Source organism: Nansenia antarctica, assembly GCF_963989245.1.
Source record: "Nansenia antarctica genome assembly, chromosome: 10".
Taxonomy (NCBI): Eukaryota; Metazoa; Chordata; class Actinopteri; order Argentiniformes; family Microstomatidae; genus Nansenia; species Nansenia antarctica.
The window spans coordinates 25,061,486-25,067,485 of NC_137680.1; positions in this window are offsets into that span (position 1 = coordinate 25,061,486).

Genomic DNA, 6,000 nt, shown 5'->3' on the forward strand with positions numbered 1-6,000 from the left:
TTTTTCCCTCGTTCATGCACACACAGCACCCAATATTGTCAGAAAAACACAGACTTGTAGACATTTTTGCAGATTTATTACAAAATAAACACTGAAATATCACATGGCCATAAGTATTCAGACCCTTTGCTCAGTATTGAGTAGAAGCACCTTTTTGAGCCAATACAGCCACGAGTCTTCTTGGGAATGATCCAACAAGTTTTTCACACCTGGATTTGGGGATATTTTGCCATTCCTCCTTTCAGATCCTCTCCAGTTCTGTCAGGTTGGATGGTGAACGTTCGAGGAAGGGTCCTGGTCATCCCAAACTTCTTCCATTTAAGGATTATGGAGGAAATTAAATTAATAGATTTTAGCAAATGGCTGCAATATGACAAAGAGTGAAAAATGTAAGGGGGTCTGAATACTTTCCGAACCCACTGTATATATTATATAAATTCTCATCTAGATCTGTCTCAAACTATGCCGTGTTGGGTCCTTGAATTTGAGGGAATTGAGTCTTGAAAGTCCTTGAAAGGTGCTTGAATTTGATGTTTCAGAAGGTGCTTTTAACTCTTAACTTCCCACCAAGACTTAGTGGAGGATTTTGTGCAGGGATTCCTATGGGAAACCCAGTTTCCTAGACGTACATGGGTTTCAGAGTTGTAAATGTTCAGTTTCCTTGGAGCAAATGAACGCAGCACTCTGACATTAAGCTGTAAGCCAAGGCCCGTTTTAATTAGTTTCCATTTTACTTTAGCGCTGGCAATTAGCATCCTAATCAACAGTTTAGCATACCATTAGCACGAGGAATGGAGAGAGAGAAAAGAAGCTGTTGACTCTGGAGGAAATGTGTTCTTCAGCCTTTGTGTGCGTGTGTGTGTGTGTGTGTGAGTGTGTGTGTGTGTGTGTGTGTATGTGTGAGTGTGTGTGTTTTTCCTCTACCGTCAGACACGTACACACACACACACACACACACCGCCCTTCAGATGAGACTTTATACCGAGGTCCAGAGTCGTTAAAGACCCCATATCTCCCTCTATCCCTTCCTCCCTCTCTCTCTCTCTGTCTGTCCCTCCCTCCCTCTCTTTCTCCCCTCCCTCTGTCCCTTCCTCTCTCTCTCCCTCTCTCTTTCTCCCCCTATACCTCCCTTGTTCCCTCCCTCTCTCTCCCTCTCTGGGTAGACATCTCTCCCCCAGGGCGTTGGTGTTTTAAAAGCGAACATGGGAAACTGAGCATCTTGTTCAAAGTCAATCGTGTAGTTCAGTGTGTAGTTAAGTATGTGTACTCTAACAAGTCAATCTCCTGTAATGATCGGATGTTCCTTGGCAGAATCGCCGTCCATCTCGAATGCGAATATGTCCTTTCACACAGGAGAACCTTGGCTTGTTTGAAGCGTTCTGTTCTGTACAAATTGCAAATTACTCTACAGATTGCTTCACACACCCTCCCATACACACACACACACACACACACACACACAGTGTAATGTCAACTTCAACTGAATTATGGGATCGACACCACAGTCTAAAAACCGCTAAATCCATCAAAAACCACCAGCCCTAATTACTACTGGGCAGGTGCCCATCTCATCTCCTGGCCCTAAACTGTATGTCTGTTGCCAATGATGTTTGTAAAATACATTTTCAAAACCTGCACATTATATGTAGCTACGAGGGAGTGTGTTTTAACGAACACATTTTGTAAATTTCAGGCACTGACATTTTAACCCGCCCCATCTGGCAACCCTCGGCTGGTGTAAAAGTGACATTGACGCGCGCAGCTTTTTAAAAACAGTTTCACTGTAATTACCATAACTGACGAGATATTTCACACAAGCTTCTATTAAGAAATACAACACAGAGACGAATCGTTAAAAGTAACTGGACAAAGGTTGATCAACCTTGTAAGGATGTTGTTGTTACCGTGATTTGACATACAGACAGAGTACCTAGAGAAATACACACAGACTACACGTCTACATCTATTTACTGATCAGGGACAACATTATTAACTGACAGACAGACAGACAGACACACACAGACAGACACACAGACAGACACACCGACAGACACACACAGACAGACACACAGACACAGACAGACAGACACACACAGACAGACACACAGACAGACACAGACAGACAGACAGACAGACACACACAGACAGACACGCAGACAGACACAGACAGACAGACAGACACACACAGACACACAGACAGACACACACACACACACACAAACAGACAGACAGACACACACACAGACAGACAGACACACAGACAGACACACAGACAGACACAGACAGACAGACACACACACACAGACAGACAGACAGACACACAGACACAGACGCTGACAAAGCCACAGTAAAGCCGTGCTACAACACTGCATCACATCGTCTGGACGTCCATGGTTTTCCCTTTGTCCATTTAGCTAACCACCTCCGAATATTTAATTCTGGTTCCTAGCCCCGTCCTCCGATTTCTACCTCCGCCAGCCTCCCCAGGTCAGCGTCAGACAGGTGGAGGTGGAAGCAATTGACCATGAGAGGAAGGGGGTTGTGGCACGAGGTGAAGCCGAGTAGGAAAACCCTGTACAGTCCACAACCCCCGCCCTCGAATGATCAATTGCTTTTCTACAACAGCCACCACATAATATAAAAAAATAAATACACAGTTGTAACATTAAATTCATGTATTTACAATCATTAATCGTTTCAGAATACACATATCCTTCCGCCACAGAATATAGTCCCATAAACAAGATCAACCATTGCATTGTAGGTCAGCACAGGTGTTCTTAATCAGAGTGATTGGGAGGCGCATTGATACTGGAAATGTGGTCTGAACTGAGGGTTGTTGGGATATTTACCACTGTTGCTAGCCAATCAGAATCCAGTATCCAAACATGCTGTTGTAGAAGAAGCCTTAGGGTTTTACAATTACAGGGGGGGCTACTCCTTCATATGCCCCCCCCCCCCCCCTTCTCCACTGAGTTTGAAAAGTCTACCTTGACCCCCCCTCGTCCACCACCTCCCTCTCAGTGGTCCTGTGTGCCTCAGGTGGTAGAGCATGGCGCTAACAACACTTAGGTTGTAGGTTTGATTCCCGCTGGGACCATGTATACTGACAAATGTATACACTCACTGCAACGTAATGTAAACGTCGCCTTGGATAAAAGCAGCTAAATGGCGTATATTATTATTATCATTATCTTCATCATCATCATCCTCCTCCTCCTCCTCATTATTATTATTATTATTATTATTATTATTATTATTATATTACTGTGATCTGATGGCTGATACTATTCCTGTCCGTTACGTCCGTTGCAATGAGCTCCCCTTCCTCCTCCTCCTCCCTTCCTCCTCCCATCTCTTGAGAGAGAGAGAGTGTCGTTCATATGCTGAGTGTCCTGTCCTTGTATGCTTCACACAACAATAACAACGTGTGAATCGTTCCTCTCCAGGGTAGTTTTTGTCGACTTTCCTTTCAGCCTGTATGAAGACCGTGGTTCTCCTTCTCTGACAGTGTGGTTCTCCTTCTCTGACAGCGTGGGACTATTCTTCAGGTTCTTCAGCCTCGTCCATAATCCTGTTCTGTCCTTCTGGTCGCCAGGAAACCGAAGCCCTTCACTTCTAGACCCCTGACGAGAGACATTTCTACAGCTTAGCGGTAGTCTTTCAGATGGTAAATGGACTGACTGATATAGCGCCTTACAACGGCCTCTCACACACACATTCACACACCGATAGCGACAAGCTACCGCGCAAGGCGCCGGCCCGCTCACTGGGAGCAATTTAGGGTTCAGTGTCTTGCCCAAGGACACCGTGACATGTGGCCAGCCGGGGCTCGAACGGCCGATCTGCCGACCTTGCGATCATTAGACGCCGGCTCTACCTCCTGACACACAGCCGCATTCAATACACACACACACACACACACACACACAGTTATATACACCTCCCTCAGTGTGCTGCAGTCAAGGCTTCGTTGATTATATATATTATATATTTTTCGACTGTTAATATTATTGTTTGATCCGAGATGAGAAGTAGCTGTAGCTTGGCGTGGGTTGGGTTGGCGGGGGGGAGATACAAGCGTACAAAATAGATACAGTCATGTCGCCATGCCGACAAGGCCTCGACGATGACAGATCCAAACCGATCCGCGTTTTTTCATCGGACGTTGTTTTCTGAGAGTGTTAGGCAAGAAGGAAAGGGAAGGGGGCCTCATCAGTCGGTCATGTGACGCGCAGGCCCCCCCGCCCCCCCCTCCAGGATGACAGGCCCCTCCCCCAGCAGCAGGTCGTCCTCCCCCAGCACCGAGCCGCTGGGCTCCGAGTCCACGAAGTTGGGGATGTTGAAGTGGGCCAAGATGGCCGCCGCCGCCTCCCTGTCCGCCCGGCACTGACCCTGGGACTGACCCTGGGTCTGGTTCTGGGTCTGGGTCTGGTTCTGGGTCTGGGTCTGGTCTGTCACCACCCTAGAACCCCCAGAAACCCCCAGAACCCCCCCCATCTCCTCCTCCTCCTCTGGGCTCCCGGTTGGCCGACCTCCAACGAATCGGTTCGACCCTTGACCTCTGGAGCCCCACCTGGGTCCGCCCCCCCCAGCCCCGACCCCCCCAGCCCCGGGCCTAGCCCCCGACGACCCCCCAGGCTCCTCCTCGTTGACATAGCAGTGGAAGAGGGAGCGGGAGCGGCCGTCCAGGAGGGGGCGGGAGGGGCAGGAGGCGGAGGAGGAGGTGTCGGGGAGGTGGGGGGGGGGAGGAGGGGGGAGGGGGGGGGCGAGGTCCGCCACGCAGCTGGTCAGACGGACGCGCTTCTCGAAGGGCTCCGCGATGCTGGGGGAGAGGGGGGGAGGGGAGAGAGGGAGGGGGGAGAGTATTAGTCTGATTGTTTGGCTCAGATTTGGGAAGGAGGGAGGGAGGGAGGGAGGGAGGGTGGGAGGGAGGGAGGGAGGGAGGGAGGGAGGGAAGGTGGGAGGGAGAGGGGGAAGGAGGGAGGAAGGGAGATAAGGAAGGAGGGAAGGAGGGAGGGAGAGAGGACTCGGCTTTGGGAAGGAGGGAGGGAGGAGAGAGGGATGTGAAGGGAGGGAAGGCAAAATGCATGTCACAAAAGCAAATCATCAAAACAGTCTAATTTAATTTATCAACCTTGAAAAGTGCAGTCCACCATTCATGTCATAATGACGCACTTCATAGCATCTATAACTATCAACAAGCATTGCAGGTTACTGTAACTGTCATAGTAGTACTGCGCCTGTTACACAAACTATGATGGGGTTACTATAAAAATATTAATCTAATTAATCTAAAATTCACAACAAACATGGCATTACGGTAAAACACAAGAAGTGTCAACTAAAACATTTACAGTAATCTGTTTACAGACTGGTGGTCAGTTGGAGTGACAGACTGGTTGTCAGTTGAACCGTTGTGTGATGACAGACACAGTGTATGGAGTAGAGATCCACTATGATAGTTGACTATCTGTGCAGTATAGTACAGTGGATTGTGTACATAGCCTCTATTGATGTAAACCAGCTCCTTACCTTGTGATTTTATGCATCTATGCTTTTTCCAAAATGTGTTTCTTTTTCCTTTCTTAAACACCAGGGGAGCCTCCCCTCCTAAATGTTGTTGTTTGGTACCTGTACTGTAACAATGACAAATAAAGTCTATCTATCTATCTATCTATCTATAACGGGAGAAATATACAGTATATCTCAACATACGCTGTGAAGAAATGATTCAGTTTGGTTTGTCAACACTTGCTCAACTGATCTGTGTGGAAGCGATGATTAATGACTGACTGACTGAATTATGCAGCTGTTCATTATTCAGGCGTCAGTGTTGTGCTGGTGTCTGTTACTGCTGAGGGGATGAGAGGAGAGGAGAGGAGAGGGGAGGAGAGGGGAGGAGAGGAGAGGAGAGGGGAGGAGAGGAGAGAGGAGGAGAGGAGAGGAGAGGGGAGGAGGGGATGAGAGGGGAGGAGAGGGGAGGAGAGAAGAGGAGAG